This window comes from Zonotrichia leucophrys, chromosome 12 (assembly GCF_028769735.1).
Source record: "Zonotrichia leucophrys gambelii isolate GWCS_2022_RI chromosome 12, RI_Zleu_2.0, whole genome shotgun sequence".
Taxonomy (NCBI): Eukaryota; Metazoa; Chordata; class Aves; order Passeriformes; family Passerellidae; genus Zonotrichia; species Zonotrichia leucophrys.
In genome coordinates this window covers 20,005,052-20,024,743 of record NC_088182.1, presented here as the reverse complement: position 1 = coordinate 20,024,743, position 19,692 = coordinate 20,005,052, and positions in this window count along the sequence as shown.

The window sequence follows — 19,692 nt, the reverse complement described above, 5'->3', positions numbered from 1 at the left end:
AGAACCCTGGGACAGTGGAAAGAGTCCCTGCCCATGGGAGTGGGACTGGATGGGCTTTGAGGGCCTTCCAAGTAAACCATTCTGGGATTCTGTGTTTTATTTAACTCTAGAGTTACTGGTAGCCTCTCATTTCCTTGCATTCCCTTCATTCCCACGGTTCTGCCCTCTGGATTTTTGCCCTTTCCCTGTGGCCATGCCAGGGTAGGAGGCAGGAGCAGAGGGGCTGGGAGGCTCAGCCTGCAGCCAAACCATCCTCTCAGATAACATCCTGCCAGGGAAAACAACATCTAAGAGTTACAGATAGGCCAGAATGACAACAGCACCGTTAAAGCCTTTGTCATTCATGATGAATCCTTGCAGGAAGTGTTCCTCAGCTTCAGAGGATGAAGGTCTCTTTTTAAAGAGGACCATCAGCTGATCCAAACCCAGATAAAATTCACAGCACTACATTGCATTCATCAGCACAAAGAGTCAGGAAGATGATGGGTACCACTGGCTCACACAAGAAAAAAAGTACAGCCAGCATCAGACCTCACAGCTTCAGGGTTTCTTTTGGAGCTAAGCAAACTTCCAGCAATTTTCCAGCCAGGGATTAATTTCTGTTGTTGTGCTCTTGCTTTCCAGACACCGCACAGCCCCTCCTGGGGCTGTCACACTGGGGCTGGGCCCTGCACCCCTGTGGGAGCAGCAGGGTCACAGGGTGATCCCTCCTGTGGAACACTCTGTGCCCCCTTGAGAAGTGGGATCCAAACAAGAAAATAACGTGCTGGAAGTCTTCCATCCAAAATGGTGTTGAAGAACTCACTTATTTGTGTGAGTGATCTAATGAAAATCAAAGGAAATTCAGAATGAGATTTCTTCCACCAGAGGGACTGTTTTTAGCATCTTTGGGAGCTGTGCAGTATGACAAGAGGTAGAAGAGAAAGGGAACATGCTGGACTGAGTAATGGCAATTGTGATGAACGTATTTCAGCTACCTTAAATATACAACTCACTGTAAAAGAAATAAACAGCCAATCTGAGGAACTATTATTTTTTTAACATCCTCCAGAGTGATTATTTGTGAAAGATGTGCTTGTTGTGTTCCACTTCCATAAAACATGTACATAGGGCAGGTTTCTGAGCATCACATCCTCCAACTCCAGCACAGCAGTTTGTGCTGAGGGAGTGGTTTTTGGTTTGGGAAGGAAGGAGTAGAGTGTGAGTTATTTTTAGGGGTTTTGTTCCTTTTTTCTGAACAGGGAAATGGAATGTATTGAAGAAAATGGAATTTTTAAAAAAGGAAACTGGAATGGCATTGAAAGCAGGAGTTCCCTTCCATGGCAGGAGGGAAGCCAGCAGAGCCCCTGTTACCCCAGTACGCTCACTCACAGCACTGAGAGCTGTGTAAACTCCTTACAGGGATGTGCTTCTCCAAATTTCCTCATGGAGAACATGGGCAAGCATGGGACCAGGCTGCCAGGGCACTGGGAGAATCCCCACCCCTGGAAGCATCCCCAAGGTGTGGATGTGGCACCTGGGGACACAGTTCAGTGGTGGACAGGGTGGTGGTGCTGGGCTGATGGTTGCATTTAATGATCCTAATTGTCCTTTCTGACCTTGATGATCCTGTGATTCTGTGTTTGTCTGTGGGATGAGTCAGACAGGCTGTCCTATAAAATTATTAGGTACAAGTAGAAAGAGACTTTTATACTCCTCTGTCTCGACTAATTTGAGCAGCCAGCTTGAATTCTTTTCTCTCTCTAATATTTTCCTCTGATTGCCTTCATATTCAAATTTAAATTAAAGCCCAAAGATAACTGGCCAGAAGTTCTCACCTTTAGCCTGTGGGTGCTTTTGCTATCAGCTCTGGTGTGCCACGCAGCAGCAGTGCTGCTGGAAAGGTTGAATGGAGCTTTGCTGATACACGGCTCATAAATCCGAGCGAGTCAAGAGTTCTGATTTACACTTTAATTAAAGTATGTATCATACATATATTAAAATTCAAATGCTTAACTAATATAAAGGTCAATGGAATGCAGAAGCTGCTCCCTTCCTACATTTTTAATTTCCACATTTTGGTTCACTCAGTCAAATGTGCACACAGAGCGATCAGGAAACTTAATCCAACAGTTTATAAGGAAAGATACAGTGATGTGTCTTAATCTAAATTCAAATTACTTTCTTCTGGGGAAAAAGTCATAGCTGTCAAAACCATTGCTGTACTAACTATAAATTTATCACTTTTGTTACATAATCTCTAGGGAAATTAGATTATAAAACCTGTTTCTGATTCTTAAGGCTTATACACCAAACAATAAAAATTTGCCTTGATTCATAACCTGTTAGACTTCATTAAAAAATATGGAGCCCAGAGATTTATGAATAGCAGTGACATTGACATAGCTTCATTTGCAAAGAAATTACATCCATAGCTCTGCATTAATCTGTAAATGCTTATGAATGAGAACTTATTTATAATTGTGGGGAAAAATATTTGTAGGATTTACAAGTGAGATATGATTTATCTTGAGGAATTTATAATTTCAATTATATACAATTAATACCAGTCATAATTTAAGACTTCTGGTTGATGAAAGGCTGTGCATATTGACTAATTATCCTACTTTTCAGTTAGACATAAAGAATGTTGTGCTTTGAATAGTTTAAGGACTGCAGGTTTTCATCATGTAATAGCAAGCAATGGCACTGATCTGTTTTATATGATATAGATAATTCTTGTCTCCTAATTAACTGAGTACAGAATTCAGCACTTGCAAGGGCAGACTGTCAATGTGAGGACTAAAAACTTTTGTAGTGAATGTGAAAATGCAGTTTTGTGGTTGTAGGTGTTTGTATCTACCTGGTCTCTCTTCCTAGTCTGTACTAACATCAGTTTGCAGCTTTTTCCTGGGGCACTGCTTGGTCCTTTCCATGCTGTGAGGGGGCTTTGGCACAGGGACATGGCGTTCACAGGGACAGTGGTGGCACAGGGACATGGGGCTCACAGGGACAATGGTGGCACAGGGAAGGGGCACTCACAGGGACAGTGGTGGCACAGGGACATGGCGTTCACAGGGACAGTGGTGGCACAGGGACATGGGGCTCACAGGGACAGTGGTGGCACAGGGAAGGGGCACTCACAGGGACAGTGGTGGCACAGGGAAGGGATGCTCACAGGGACAGTGGTGGCACAGGGACAGTGGTGGCACAGGGAAGGGATGCTCACAGGGACATGGTGCTCACAGGGACAGTGGTGGCACAGGGACATGGGGCTCACAGGGACAGTGGTGGCACAGGGAAGGGGCACTCACAGGGACAGTGGTGGCACAGGGACATGGTGCTCACAGGGACAGTGGTGGCACAGGGACAGTGGTGGCACAGGGAAGGGATGCTCACAGGGACATGGTGCTCACAGGGATAGTGGTGGCACAGGGACACGGTGCTCACAGGGACAGTGGTGGCACAGGGAAGGAAGTGGTGCTCACAGGGACAGTGGCACCATCCACCCACACCTTCCTGTGCTCCACATCCTCAGGCAGGTTCTTGCCCAAATTAGATCAAGTTGGATGCTATGGCAGCAAAGGTTTGTTTCCTGCAATAGGAATGAGCAAGGGAGGGATTTTCTGTGCAAACCCCCTTTAATCATGAAATCATCCTGAGACTGTAAGGGCCATAAGGATGCAGCTGCTGTCCTGGCTCTGCATTCCCTGGGAAACTGGGTTACATTTGCAAATAAATTTGCTTCCATTTGTGTTTTGTATCTACCAAAGCACCAGTCCCAGGGAAGACTCCTTAGCATCCACCCCAATGTCCTTGACCTTGTGTCTACCTAAATCCTGAGTCTGAAATGGGAGGAGGGATGTCTCCACAAGAAAATTTTAGCAATTTCTGGGAGAACTGGACAATGATATGAGAGAACAGGAGTTTCTTTTGAGTGTATAATGTAGAAATGGGAATAATTATAGTGTCTGTGAATGCTTCCAGGCTGTTCTCTGGGCCCAGGAAGTCCTCAGTACAAGAATTACCAATCCAAGTTTTCACAGCACGACAATGTCTCTCAGTTCTCTCAATGTCAAACCATTCAGTGCATTGCTAAAAATACTCTCCTTGTGCACAAAGCCAGCCTACATGACAGGCTGGCGTGCTTTGAAGAGGAAAGCATCCGAGCTGCCTGCACTGATTGACTACTCCAGAAAAGCTTTCTGCAGAGAGCTGTGCAACTTTCTGAATGGATTAGCTGTGGCGAGGCTCACAGCCCTTGGTGTTTCCCTGAGCACAGACAGACAGGCACTGAGGGTTTATTGCATTTTAACTTGGAAGTTAAATTTATTGCATTTTAACTTGGACACAGCAAATGGCGGCTCTTAATTTTGCTTTTGAAGTCTGTTTTGCTCAAGAATATAAAAAAGTTATGCTCATCTTGTCAGAGAACTAGACCCCCTTATGTGTCTGGGGAATAATCAAAGCTGCTGGCACGTGTTTGGGTGGGTCATAGTACAAAAAAATACCCTGACAAAGAATTGTTCAAATGCTGATAGTCGATGTCGACATTTGTACGGTATTTTTTCTGAGGCTCACAAAGGTCCGAATGAAGCCATGATTGACTTTGGGGAGCTTCCATTTCCACTTGCAGAGCAGATCCTGCGCTCCCTGGTGCGGCCAGGGCAGATTAGAGCGCTGAGAGCAGGGGTGGCAGTGGCTGGACACTTGGAGCAGAGCTGGGCACACTTCAGGACAAGGGACACGAAGTGGAGGAGAAAGCAGAGCTGAGGAGGATGAAGAGGGGAACCAAGCAAGTGCCATTGCAGTGACTGTAGTCTTAATTAGCTTTTTTTCTGTAGCCATCATTCCACTGGGATGCTATGGCAGCACTCTGAGAAGGCTGATGGAGTTTGGAAGTATCCTGGATGGATGAGATCCTCCTGAAATTTGTGTTGAAGATTTTGCTATTTCTGGAAAGGCAAATAAGCTTCTCAAAATGGCAAATGTTTGAATGGGCCTTAATTGGACCATAATGTAAATTCTTCTCTTTTTTTTTTTGAAGGTAGGCCAAAGCTGGGATTGAGCAAGAGAGATCAAAGTAAACTGGAGCTAAATGCAGCTGAGGGAAATGTGAAACTAATTTACAAAACCCCAAGTCGCTTTATGATCTGAACAAGAGAGATCAGTGCTGGAAACTGTAACAGGGCTCCTACATGGCAAAGCCAAGAGCACTGAGAGGAATGGTTCAGCAAATCACTTGCACATGAGCCAGTCCAGGCAGTAAATGGTTCATCTGATAATTTCCTGCTTTAAATGTGGAACTGAGTTGGTCTTTGTGCTTTCACATTTGCTGTCTCTATTTAGTGACACTTTCAAATTGCAGTTTGTATGACTTTGTAATATGTCTTCCTAAGGACAATTACCTCTTCAGAGATTTGTGGTACTGTCATTATTCCTAAAGATAATCTTATTTTCTAGCACCTTGGATGGACCTGTTCCTATTGATTCAGTGTTGGGACTGGACATCTTGATGAAATGTTCAGGTATCTTCCCACAACAGCCCATGGCCACAGGAGTCTCCCAGGAAGAGCTGCTGCCATGAGGGTGCCCTAAGGCTGAAGGCAGAAGACAAAAGCAAGGGGAGCTCACTTGAATCTTTTTTAAGATGCCATATCCCTGGAAGTGTCCAAGGCCAGGTTGGACAGGGCTTGGAGCCACCTGGGCTGGTGGAAGGTGTCCCTGCCCATGGCAGGGGTGGAACAGGAGGAGGTTTAAAGACACTTCCAGCCCAAACCAGTCTGAGATGCTGTGATCACGGGCCTTTCTCAGGCCCTGGATCACACAACTGCCATCAGGGTCAATCCCAAAACCAAATACTTGGAGCTGTACACACAGGGCAGTACAGAAATGGGAGTGCACCCTGTAATGCACAAGCTGGAACCATAGAGATGCCCTTCATAGCATCCATACCTGTTTTCTGTTCAAGGCAGGGCTTTGGAATATTCTTGACTTGGCAGACACGTTCCAGATGCTGCATTTTGGTGGGTGCTGGTGGCTGCCCTGCCCTGGGCACCACTGCATCCTCCTGGGAACAGCACCCAGCCATTGTGTCCAAAACCCCAGCCAGGTTCTCAGGCAAGCCAGGAGAGTCTTTGATAGCTGCGATGCTGAACACGCTGAAACCCAGCTGTGCTACCAAAGAGTGTTATTTCTTCTTTGAAGATGCTTTCAGAAAAGCTGATGAATTGAAATGCTTTTCAGATCACAGAAGGAGCTGAATTTCCATCTCGTGCCTCCCTCTCACAAAAGGCGCCGCAGTCATCGCGGAGCAGCCAACGCCTGTCTGCCCGTGATGGATGTGTGCGAGGGAGAAGTGAAAGTTCCTTTTATTCTCAACAGCCAAGTGCCACAGTCAGAGCTTCAGCCTCTTAATCAATCAGTGTCAGGCAGTGTCACAGTCCCTCAGCACCTCAGTTAGCTCTGCACTACCCATTACTCCCATCACTGCTCCTGCTGCTGCTCCGGCCCTGCCTCACAATTCCTGCACCAGGAGTGCGGAAAACTCTCTGTGCTGGAAAGGCCTGTGGAGCTCTAAGACAGCCTGGGGTCTGCTGCCTCCTCAGCTGGGAGAGGAGAGGAGAGGAGAGGAGAGGAGAGGAGAGAGGAGAGGAGAGAGAGGAGAGGAGAGGAGAGGAGAGGAGAGGAGAGGAGAGAGGAGAGAGGAGAGGAGAGGAGAGGAGAGGAGAGGAGAGGAGAGGAGAGGAGAGAGAGGAGAGGAGAGGAGAGGAGAGGAAGGAGAGGAGAGGAGAGGAGAGAGAGGAGGAGAGGAGAGGAGAGGAGAGGAGAGGAGAGGAGAGGAGAGGAGAGGAGCTGAAATACAGCATTGTGGGTGAATCTCTCAGTCTGGTGCTGTTCCTGTGTCTGTCCCTGGAATCTCCCAAGGAGCCAGGATGGGATGAGTGGCACAGCTGCAGCACCACTCTGCTGCTGGAGCCCTGCTGGAGTGTCAGACAGAGCATCCCATCCTTCAGCAGAGCTGATCAGCTCCTGACCTTCAGCTCTATTGCAGCCTCTAATGTGAGGACTGAAGTTTAAATCAAGCCAAACAGATTGCTTTTGTCATTTACCTTCATGCTGCAGCCTCACTGCACTGCTCCCACCCCTACCCTCACTTTTCTCATCTTGGGCCGACTGCCCAAAGGAGTTAGGGAGAAGAATTGTTTTAAAAACATACTGCTTCTAGGAACAGGAAAGCAACACAGAGCTCTTTTCAGGGCTTGCTCATATCTGTGGTCTAGAATTGTTTGCTTTGAAGAATAGAAGTCTTTAAAAACCCCAGTGATAAAAAACTAATGGTGGAAAAATAATTTTCTACCTGACAAAGCAGCACAGTTCTCCACTCTGAACTAAACCCTGAGGGAGGCTGTGAAAATCTGAGTCTGTTGCCTCCTAAAGCAGAGTCTCTAGGAAAAGGTTAACCTGCAGTTTGTGTAAGGTTGGCTGGGGGCGTTTCCACTCTGAACAACCTTGTTTGGGTGCCAGCAGCTCTTCCACCATCGTGTCCAGCAGGCACAGACACAGAGGCCCTGGGCGTCCTTGCCTTCCTCCCTTCACCCTCACCCTCAGCACTGCTGTGACGGTCAGAGAGGGGCTCCAAGATGCTCTGAGCAGATTTCTGCCCCTCCTGCAGACAGTGACCACGGGCTGTGCTTGCAGACCCTCCTGGCTGAGCTCCTGTGTGTCCCTCCTGCACAGAGGGGTGTGAGTGTGGTGTTTGCAGAGCCCTGGGCAGGCTGAGCTCCCCAGTGACGGCCGAGATCCGCTCTGCAGGACCAGCTGGGCGCTGTTGCTTTAAATGCTTTTCATTTCTGTTCCTTCCTCCGGAGCTCAGGCTGCCCAGGCTGAGCTCTGCTCTCTGCTGATCCGTGACCACCCCCTAGCGCACAGCTCTGCTCCGCTGCTGCAGGCACGGAGCCTCAGCTGGGCGCTTTGCTGGGGGCTTTGCAAAATTCCCACCTTGGGAATTCCATCCCAGCCCTCCCCACCTTCCCAGAAAGGAATTCCTAATTCCCAATATCTCATCCATCCCTGCCCTCTGGCAGTGGGAGCCATTCCCTGTGTCCTGTCCCTCCATCCCTGCTCCCCAGTCCCTCTGCAGCTCTCCTGGAGCCCCTTCAGGCCCTGCAGTGGCTCTGAGCTCTCCCTGGAGCTGCTCCTGTCCAGGTGAGCACCCCCAGCTCTCCCAGCCTGGCTCAGAGCAGAGGGATCCAGCTCTGGGATAGGCTTGGTGACCTCCCCTGGTTTCACCCAGCTCCATGTCTCCCTTGTGCCGTGGCCCAGGGCTGCTGCTGTCCCCCAGGTGCAGTGGGGTGCTCCAGAAGGGTCCCCTGATGCCTTGTGCAGGCTGTCCTTGAACAGGGCTGGATGGAGCTAAAGAACAGAGCAGGGATTTATTCAAAGGCCTCAATGGATGCACCCTGGGCAGCACAAGAGCCCAGCCATGGCTGCACCCAAGATGGACCAGAATGGTCCCAAAATGCACATCTGGTCACAGGGTCTCTCCCTTGGATCAGTTCTGCTCCATTTGCACCTTGCAGTTCATTGTCCCATTCCAGCTTTAGCCCCTGCAGTCCCATCCTTGTTTTTCTCTCTCCAGCCCACGGTGTTTGTGCTCTTGGGGCTGAGATTTGGGTCATTTGTCCTTGGTCCCCAGCTGGAGCAGGAATTGTTTTGTCTCCCTGCTCTGTGCACAGAGTTCACCATGCCCTGATGTGAACCCAGACCTAAAGCAGCACAGAATGTGTAAAATATAAAGCTAAAACCTGAGGCATCACAGTGACCTCACAGAGGTTTGGATTGGGGTGGGTTAACTGCAGACACACATCCCTGAACAAAAGAAAAGTCAAACTGAATGTGTGTTGCAAAGAGCAAGGATGGGTTTAGATCCATGCTTTTTCTGCACAGATCAGGAGGAATTTATATTAAACTGGAGCCACCTAAATAATCTCCTTGCTGAAAGATGTGACTGAGGGGAGTTTGGTTCCCTTCATCCTGAGCAGTGCAGAGCACAGCTCAGCACTCCCAGCTCTCCTTGAGGCAGGTTGGCTGTGCCCTGGGATGCTGGCCAACCCATCTGATCAGCGAGTTACTTATTTATTCAACACTTATTTCTAAAAATCCCAGGCAGATTAAAATTTGGCAAACGCTAGGCTGCTGGAGTGAGTGATGCAGAGAATAATAAATGGAGCAAAATTAATCCAACTTCCTCTTGGAAACTTCGCAAATATGCATATTGAATCTTGCTTGAATCACAATGAATATAAAAAGTAAACGTTCACCAAAACACAGTGCCCATTTACAACCCTGTTCCCTGTAAATCCAGAGTTTACAAGGCATGTAAATCCTACACAGTCCCACCTCCACAGTAAATCAAAAGGGGGAGGATTTGTTGTATGCCAGTAGCTACTTCATACTTCTCTGCAGGATGTTTTGCTGAAAGGAATCCTCCAGGAGAATCTGCACAGGATGGACTCCCTGCCCAAGAGAAAAAAAAAGAAGAAAATTTTCTGAAGAGTGGCCTCTTAGATTTCCATTTTAGTTTGTAAACTTCTTATTTGTACATTCTTATAATAGTCTCAAGGAGTTCTTGTTTTTAAAAAAATTTAAGACCTGTAGACTGTGAGCCAGGATGTCAAGCTTTTACCTTAATTATTCTTTAGTGTTAAAAATAAATAAATATGCCTGCATCAGTGCTAAAAAACCCCAAAACATAAATGCTGAGGTGTCTTGTATTAGCCTGGGGAAATGTCCCAAGTTTTCTCAGAATGTTCTTGCCTGCAAAGAATGAAAATGTTATATAAAAAAGGGTATGGTGGTTTGTCTTACTGAGATATGTGAATGCACAGTTCCCTTTAAAAATGATAAACACTTCCAAGTTTCTGTGATTTGATTTGTTACTTCTGCTCCTTTCCCTTGGCCTCAATGGCTCATCCGTGCAGTAAATCCCACCACTGCTGTCATAGCTGTGGGTTGGTTTTATTATGGGGGTGTATTTTGTTTTGAGGTTTTTTATGGGTAAGGATGGGTTGGGTTTTGTTTGTTTTTTTTGGCTTTGTGTGTGTGTGTGTGTGTGTTTGGGTTTATTTTGGGTTTTTGTTTGTTTGTTTTGTTTTGGGGTTTGGGTTTTTTGTGAGTGGAAATTTTTCTCTTTGTTTTATTGTTATGGAGGGTTATTTGTGGCTTATTTTGTGTTTTATTATGTTTCACTCCTATTTTTTCTGCAGAAAAAGAAATTAGTTTAAATAATAAAGGAAGGAGGAAGGTAATGTACAGTTGAGTAAGGACCTGAATGGAATTGAAATACAGAGATGGAATTCAGGAAACTTCCCTCTCTCTAGGTGTTGCCTTTGCCTCTATTTCTTATGTCTGAGGAGTAAAAGCAGAAGGGAACTGGTGTGGCCGGCATGTAAAAAGAATTAGTTTTTTTTTTTTTTTTCTGCTAGAAATGCCTTTGGGTACTCGTGCTGGAGATGCAATGAATGTTCTGAGGGCTTCCAGCTCACGCTAAATTGAAGTCCGCACACCCAGCCAGGAGTTTGCTTCTAACCCAGCTCTGCTTTTGATTAAATACTGAGGAAAAGGTGCTGTACATGGCTGCATACACTGATTTCAGGGGTTTGTTTTCTCCCTGCAGAGACACTGCTCACCTGTCTTTCAGCTGCATGGGAGAACACCTGGTTTATCCTGCTGCTGCAGCTCTCACCCAGCAGATTCACCTGCTGGCAGAGCTGGGTGCCAGGGAACCCCTGCCAGCTGCATACTGCAAATGAACATCATGGATTTTAACGAGCACTTCCATCCCACACACATCAGCTGCTGCTGCCATCAGTTCAGAGAGTCCAACCCACAAATCTCCTCCCCCTGCAAGGACCATTCCCTGGTTCACAATTTGCCATCATCACTAATTGGTGATGTGAAAGGAGGTTCCTCTGTGTTGGTGATAAATAGATCAACTGCCATATAAAGCACTCTGCTTCAAACTCAGAACCTGCTTGCAAGAGAATAAATAGGTTCATCAGCCGCTTTCCAATATCAGATTTTCTAATCCCTAAACCAGTCCTTGAACCTTTTGCTCTAATTGATTTTATTGTTCCTGTGGTTGCATAAAGAATCGTCTTCTAGTCTTCCTTTCTGCCTTTAAATCACTTCATTTAAAAGTTTTTTTTGCAAAGCATCAGTTTCTCCCTCCTTATTTCTCAAGAGGCTGCAGTCAGTTTTCATAAGTGCAAAATAAATCATCTGTAAAAACAATACCACCAAGTTTGTGATAGGTCATGTCCAGAGGGAATAAAAGAAACCCAAGCCCTGCATTGGCAATGCTGTTACTGATGGCAGAGTGATGTGTTTTGTCATCTGCCTGAGCTGTGGTGATCCTGAAGGGCAATCACAGAATCCCAGACTGGTTTGGGTGGGAAGGGACCTCAAAGCCCACCCAGTGCCACCCCTGCCATGGCAGGGACACCTTCCACTGTCCCAGGCTGCTCCCAGCCCTGTCCAGCCTGGCCTTGGGCACTGCCAGGGATCCAGGGGCAGCCACAGGTGCTCTGGGCACCCTGTGCCAGGGCCTGCCCACCCTCACAGGGAGGAATTCCTCCCTACTATTTAATCTGAACCTGTCATGTTTTATTTTAAAACCATTCCCCCTTGTTCTGGCACTGTGTGCCCTGAAAAATCCTGCAGCCCATGCCAAGAGAGCGGGAGGAGCTGGGCAGCAGGAGAAGAACTCTGGGGGTTTCATTATGGGCACAATCTTCTGCATCCTCCTGCCTTTCCCAGTGACCAGAAGCACCCAGCAGAGCAGGAGCACTGGCAGAGCTGTGTCCTGTGCACTGCTTCCCATTGCCTCTTCAGCCCTGCAGGTCTCTCCAGGTCTGTCACCCATCTGCCCACCAAACGCAGCTGAGAGTTTATTCAGCTCACCCCTCTGAGGGCTTCAGGATCCTCTGGATTGAGGTGGGGGTGCCAGATAAGCAGTGCAGCAGCAGCAATGACAGCCCAAGGACATTTGTTCACTCTCCAGGCCCTTGGCTCAGCTCACAGCTTTGCAGAATGGAGATTTCAGTTTTAAATCTCCACCTTACCCCTACTCAGAAGAGTTATGTGTCTCTGGTAGCAAGAACATCAGAACCTGGGTGTGTTTTAAAACCTGGTGCAGTGAGGGGGCAGCTCTGTCATTCTCACCCCTGCCTGATGCAAACCTTGCCTTGCTGCAGGCAAACCCCAAGCTCAGCCTGTGCTGGCTGCTGGAAATGAGTTCAGCCCCTTTTCCTCATGGGCTTTGTGCAGGGTGAGAGGCCAGCAGCCTGGGCAGGCTCAGGAACAGCTGGAAGGGGACTGGGAGGGCTGTTCCACTCGAGTCAGCTCCCTTGCAGCCTCCCTTCAGATCTCCTCCTCCGGGAAGAGCAGAACTGAACTCTGAGTAACCATGGTGCAGCTTGTCCAACACCTTCTACAGTCATTTGGGTGATAATGAAACGCAGAATTTAGCTGTAAAACAGCCAGCTCAGCTCTGGCAGCTTCCCAGGGGAGCACTGGGGAGCACAACAAACTCTGCTGTGGACCTTTCCCACTGCCAGCTCCTGGAGAGGCTTGAGCTGTGCAGGGCTGATGTGCAGGGACAGGTATCAGTGCTCACCTTCCCTGTGTGCTAGCTCAGGATTTCACTCAGAGCAGCTTTCTGTGATCTGCCTTTCCCACAAGCATCCTGTGAGCTCAGGAGGCCAGGCTGGGGTTCTGCCGAGGGCTGTGTGCAGGGTGTTTGCAGCAGGGTTAGAGCAGAGCCCTGGCACTGCCCTTCAACTCGGGCAGGGGAGGCTCCTGTCAGCTCGGAGCCCTCTAATTTCATTACTCAGCAAGCTGCTGAAATTGATTTTGCTTCTCCAGCTGTTAGCAAGGGTAAAATTACATTTTTACTAGATTTCTGGCTTTCAGCAAATTAACTTGAAGCCAATCAGGATTCTTTAGGGACTAAAGGAAGGAGAACAATTAGCCAAGCCATAAAAATCTAACTTAAAAAAAGCTGCCAAATACAAGGCCAGTGCTCTCTTTAAAAGTTTTATATCAGCATAGCTCTACTTATGTAAATTATTGGTGCAAACAAATATAGAAAAGGTCTTTGCTCCCTTTCTGCAGCATGAATTTTAATGTATTTTCTGCAATTACTAGGGATATTTTGCTTTTAGTTCTTATTAGGTGAACATTGCTGTAACCACTCAAAAAATCTCTGCCTTTATGACTTGAGTCAATTTACTGTCATGAGGTACATCAAGTGCCACCTTATCCTTGTTTCCAACCTCAAAACATCCCAGGATTTGTTAGGATGTATAATAATAAGTTATTAGGATGTATAATAAAAAGTAATACACTTTGCTTTCACTCCTTCCCCTGCCTCCTCTGCTTGGCAGTATCTATCTTTATTTTTGCTCTGAAGCTCTTTTCCTCCTTCTTTTCCCTCTGATTCTCCTTTGCTCTTCAGGGCATAGATGTGCCATTTATTCTTGGCATCTTTCTGTGAGCCTATTTCTGCACATCCCCTTCCTTAGCTGTACTCCAGAAAAGAAGAAATCAGAAAGAATTTCATCAGCATTCCTGATGCAAAGTACATCCATGGGGAAAAACCTGCTTAACCCCATTTAAACAAATGGAATAAATGCTTTGTGTGTGGAGCAGGAAAATTCCTGGGAAAAAGGTGAAATGGGGGCTGAGGGACAGGAAATTCATGGGAAATGGGGGCTGAGGGACAGGAAAATCCCAGGAAATGGGAAATCGGGGCTGGGGATAGGAAAATCCTGGGAAATGGGAAATCGAGGCTGAGGGACAGGAAATTCCCAGGAAATCTGGGCTGAGGGACAGGAAATTCCTGGGAAATGGGAAATTGGGGCTGAGGGACAGGAAATTCCTGGGATATGGGAAATCGGGGCTGAGGGACAGGAAATTCCTGGGATATGGGAAATTGGGGCTGTGAGATAGGAAATTCATGGGAAACAGGGAAATCAGGGCCGAGGGATAGGAAAATCCTGGGAAATGGTGTCTGCAGGATAGGAAGTTCCCGGGAAATGGGAATCGGGGCTGTGGGACAGGAAATTCCCGGGAATTGGGAAATCGGGGCCATGGGACAGGAAATTGCCGGGAAATGGGGAATCGGGGTTGAGGGACAGGAAATTCCCGGGAAATGGGAAATCGGGGCTGAGGGACAGGAATTTCCCGGGAAACGGGAAATCGGGGCCGAGTGCAGCTTTTTTGCGTCAACAGCGGCACCTCGTGGCCGCTCGGGTTATTGCAGCCGTCCCGCATCTCCCGGCAATTCCCCAATTCTGGGATTTCCCTGGGATTTCCCAGGAATTCCCGCCCGGGGATGGCCCTGACACCCCTCTGCCGCCCCCACCGCCACCTCCTGTGGGTTTTTAAGGGGAAGGCACAGAGAATACCGGGTGTTTGTCCGGTGTGGGGCGGGCGATGCTGGGTCCCCTTCCCTGCATGAGTGACCCCTCAGCGTGGGGCAGGGTCCCCTCCTCAGCATGGAGTGCCCCCTTAAACTTGGGGTGTCCCCTGCAGTGGAGGGCACTGTGTGCCCCCTCAGTGTGGAGTGTTGGGTGCCCCCTCAGTGCGGGGTGTCCCCTCTTTGCAGGGCAGTGTCCCCCTCCTCAGTGTGGCAGTGTCCCCCTCCTCAGTGGAGGGGACACGTTCCCCCTCAGTGTGGGGTGCTACAACACCCTGCCTTGGACTGAGGCGTTTGGTGCCCCTGAAGTGCTCCTCAATCTTAGCCGTGTTCCAAGTGCTTTAGTGCTGACTGTAGGCAGTGTAAATTCAGCATAAATGAGTCTGCCATAGAGGTGGAATACTCAAAGGAACACAGCCACATGGCCACATAGGTCTTGTCAGAATTGGGCTGTAATCTGGTATTTTCCATGCTGAGAGGCCACGTGTGTAATTGCTTCATCCTTTTCCTTGGGACAGGCATGTGCCAAGTACACTGCTGACCCTAGCACATAAATTTTTCACTAACAAATGAAAATAGTGAGGGGGAAAAGGAGATATTTCTAAAGGAAACTTTCAGTATAAACTTTAAAACCCAAATCCGCTGATTTGGGATAAGTGATATGTCCTGCTTCCTTCGAGCTGTCACCTCGTGTTACGCACAAGATGTGACCTGTGAGCAGCACTCCAGGACAGGGCAGATTACATCTGGTCACGGCAGAGGCTGCAGAGTCACTCAGAGCCAGGCTGGGCCCCACACGCTGTGGATGCACCCCAGTCCTTCAGCATTTGTGCAAGAGTGACTGGCCCAGCCTCATGCAAGTGAGCTCACAATGAGACAGGTTCAGAGCTCTTCCAGGCTGCAAACAGAGCAAACAAAATCAAAACCAAAACCAAACAGGCTCCTGCTGGTGCTGGTTTAATGCTGTCTCAGCTTGGGAGCAGCAAACTGCCCTGGAGAGGGGCTGGGCTCTGTCCTGTGCCAGTGCCCCCCTGGCAGGGCCCCCCTGCCCTCCTCCCCTCGCCCAGGGGCATTGCCCAGCCTGGCTGCACTGGGCATGAGCACAGCCCAAAGGCTCCTCAGCCCTTTCTGCTCTGGGCCTTAGGGGAAGCAGAACTGGACCTGCTTCAAACCTTTTTATCCTCAGTATGCCCAGCAGGGCAATAATTTCAGTTGTGTGGGCCAAGATAAAGAACCACTTCCAGCATCGTGGGGTCCACCCAAAGAACACCCATTTCTTGCCCTTTTTGTAATCAGAGGGTTCAGCAACTCTGGCAAGAAGCCATGAGGGGAAAAGCAGTAACTCAGATGGGTCAGTGCTGAGCTGTGTCATGTTGGACTGGCCACCAGTGCCTTGCTGTGTGTGGAAAACCAGAGGGGAGCTCTGGCTCACCTGTTCCCAGCAGCTCACTCCTGCAGCTGGAAAATCCAACTTTGTGAAAATATTATTGTCTTATTTTCTTGGACCACAGTGAAAGTTCCAGTACCTATTACATAAGGGAAATGGTTATCTCAATGGATAAATGCAAGCTGAGTACACAAGGAACAAAATTCTAGAGAAATATGGAACCAAATATATATATGAGAAATGTAGAAACCATAGCTACCCTATCATATAGATACCATACATATCCTGTGGTATATAACACCATCACTGAATGTGTGTGTGCAAGAGAAAGGCAGAGCTTGGAGCGTGGAGGACAGAGTGAGTGGGTCTATCCAGCTATCTATGAAAAAGGGAAGGTGAGGGATGTGCACCATCCAGGTCACTTTGCTTTTGTCGTGTTACCCAAGGTGTTGCTCAGTTAGAGAATTAAAGCCACTCATTCTGGGGGGGAATCAACCTTCTCCAGTGGCTGTGCTGTCACCTAGAAAAGCTCAAGAAGGCTTTAAGCAGTTTACAAAATCCATCATGCAGTAAGAGACGCAAAGACAACTCCTCATGCAGGGAAAAGATTCAGTGTCCAAGAGGTAAAATGAAAACAGACTGTCAGAGCTTCCAAAGCCTTTGTATGAGGCTGAGAGATGAGAACAGAGCAGTCAATCCTGTAGCTTAAAATGACTTAGAGCAGCCCAGAGCAGCAATGACAGTGGGGTTTGGGGTCCTATGGCAGTGTTAAAGTGCTTCAGAGCCTTCCAGTTACTGACAATTCAGCCCCACCTCCACAAGCCCCTCACCCAGCGGTGATAACTGTGTGTGTGCTCCACATTCAGAGCTGGTTAATGAGGACTCAGAAGCTCCTGGAGGATGCTCCTGGCTGAGTGGACACCTGGAGAGGAGAAGTCTTTGGTGTGACCCAATTCTGATCTCCCAGTACCTGAAGGGAGCCTTCAAGAAAGAAGGACAGAGACTTTTTCCAGGGGCCAAAGTGACAGGATGAGGTGGAACAGCTTCAAACTGACAGGAGGTAGGTTTAGGTTGGATATTAGGATGAAATTCTCTGTGAGGATGGGCAGGCCCTGGGCACAGGTGCCCAGAGCAGCTGTGGCTGCCCCTGGATCCCTGGCAGTGCCCAAGGCCAGGCTGGGCACTTGGAGCAGCCTGGGACAGTGGGAGGTGTCCCTGCCATGGCAAGGGTGGCACTGGGATGTACATTTCTGCCAGCGAATAAAGTGTTCATGAACCCAGGGAACCAAAGGAGCCTCTTCCATCCATCCATCTGCACCAGCTGCACCCCAAACCTTTCTTTGAGGTTCCCCAAACCTTTCTTTGAGGTTCCTTGCCTCATCAGCTCCTCTCAGGCAGGCACGGCCCAAGCCCTCCAGGCTGGATGTGTTTATTTGCTTAGGAATTATCTTAATTGCAGGCAGGCCCTTGTATCTTGGCTCCAGAGCCATTGTCTTGTGTCACCCTGCAGCTCTGGGGCTTCCTGGGGAGCCTTCCCTATGGCTGGGCCATCCTGAGGAGCCCAGGGGTACCAGAGTGTAAACACTTGGGCAGAGAGTGGAAAATGCCACCGGGAAACAATGGAGGCAGCTGCTGCTGGGGAAGCTGGGTGTTGTTACTGGGATATTGCCCAACCCTTCACTTAACCCCGAGCCATTTCCAGGCTCAGAGACCTGCTGGGGACACAGAGCTGGTTCCTCAGAGGGCTCTGCAGTGCAACATTAGACCTGGCAGCCAGGGCAGATCCCCTCTGTGTGCAGGGGCAGATCTCAGCTGAGAGCAGGTTCTCCTTTTGCCAAAGCCCACATTTCCTTCTGCTGCTGCTAAAACATTCCTTTGGAAGGGCCCGGTGTGCTCTGTGAGGGCTCTCAGGAGCTGGGATGGCAGCACAGCCCTCAGCTGGTGGCAGAGGGCAGGAAGGGAGTTTTCTTGCAGAGGTGGGACTCTGACCCAGGCTGCTTCTCTTTATTCCAGCAGCAGCAGCAGCTCTGCTCCCCTCGCTCAGGTAGTGTGCCCATGCATGCTGGTGTCACTGCAGTCACACGCAGGGGCCAGGGAGGGACCCAGCCCTGCCCATGAAGGGCTGTGGCAGGAGCTGGGGCTGGGCTGTGCCCTCTCCTGACTGCATAGCCGGCTCACCTGCTGTCCCTCAGGAGCTCTGAGTGTCCCCAGGGTCCCTTGGGTCACACCAAGGCTCTGGCAGGGACACAGCGGCTGCAGGTGTGGACACAGCACCTCCCTCTGTGAGACAAAAATGCACTTGTTGTGATGATGCTCAGCCAGAAATAACCAAATATTTGAAAGCATGAGGAACACCTTTAAATTCCTTATTAAAAAAAAAAACAAAACAAAACAAAAAAACCCCAAAAAGTAAGAAGAAGCCCAGAACTAGTTCCTTCCCACCCCCAAGAATGGCTTCTCTTTGATTCCAACAGAATAGGAAAGCATTTCACCTTTCAGTTGTGAAATTGGGACTGCTGCACCCACTGCCATTTGTTTCTGTCTCCCATATCCCCTCTGCACAGGTGATGGTGGCAATCCCAGAGGGCTGGCCCAGCCTGCAGTGCCCCAGCTCAGGGCAAGGAGCAGCTCTGTGTGTGCCCTCCCACCCTGGGCACAGGGCACAGGGGCTGGGGCAAGGGCAGAGCAAAGAGGAGATTTCTGGCATCTGTTAACACCCCCAGCCTCTGGACAGCCTCAGTAGCAGCCAGCCAGGCCTGGGGTGCCTCCCAGCCTCAGGAAAATGCTAATCTCCCCTCAGCTTCTCCTCCCAAGGCCACAGTCAATGTCTCTCCGAGATTCAGCTGCCAAAGGATGTTCCTGCAGAACTCTGCTCACGCCCTGTGACGTTTCTGTCTGTTAGCTAAATATAACATGGCTAATTATTCTACTGACATGGGGTAAATGGCTGTAATTTTTCTTTACAGAGTCTCTGCTTGGGATCCTGTGTTATAATCTGGCTTCAAAAAGAGACATTTTTTCAAGTGTGTGTCTTGATGCCATTCTGTACTGTACATGTTGTTTCAATCAGTTGCTGGCTGAGTTTGGGCAGGAGTTTTTAAGCTCCTGTACCACAAGGGGAATCTATGACCCCAGCTTAGGGTTTAAGTTCTCACTGCAGGATCTAACTTTCTGCACTTCTGCATCCTTTTGGTGTCGGCACATTTCTCTTCACAGAGAAAAGCAAGGCACAATTCTTCCCAAGAATATTTCTGGGATTCCCATTCTCTGAACCTCAGAGAAATGAAAAATAATTTTTATCTCATTTGCTGTGCCTGTGTTGTGCCAAAGCAGAATGCAACACGGAGATTGTTTACCCACAGTGATGGTGTTTTGGTTCCTTGGCCTGTCAGGGCCAGGTGTGTGTGTGTGTTGGGACAGTCACGAGATTCTGGGCAGTGTAAGCAGAGCTGAGTGCTTGGCAGATTCAGTTCAGATGTACTGTAACATAGTGTTATATAACATAGAATAATATAGTATAATAAAGTAATTAATTAGCTTTCTGATCAGATGGAGTCTCCTTTGTCGAGGTGAAAATTTCCTCAACACTTTTGGGATCTTCCGTCCCCTGTGGTGCTGTGGGCCCTGTGTCTGCTCTGAAATAAAGCACAGCTGCTGTTCTACACCCAGCTAAGTTATTCCTCAGAGAGACTCCTCCTCCTTGTTCTCATAGGGGATTGTAAAAAACAATTTTACACCTGATTGGGCATTTAATTTTCACAATATGTCGAAGAAACGGCAGAGAGCTCTTTTTCTGCTCTCCAAACACCCCGAAGATCAGCTGTCTTGGGTGTACTCAGTCATC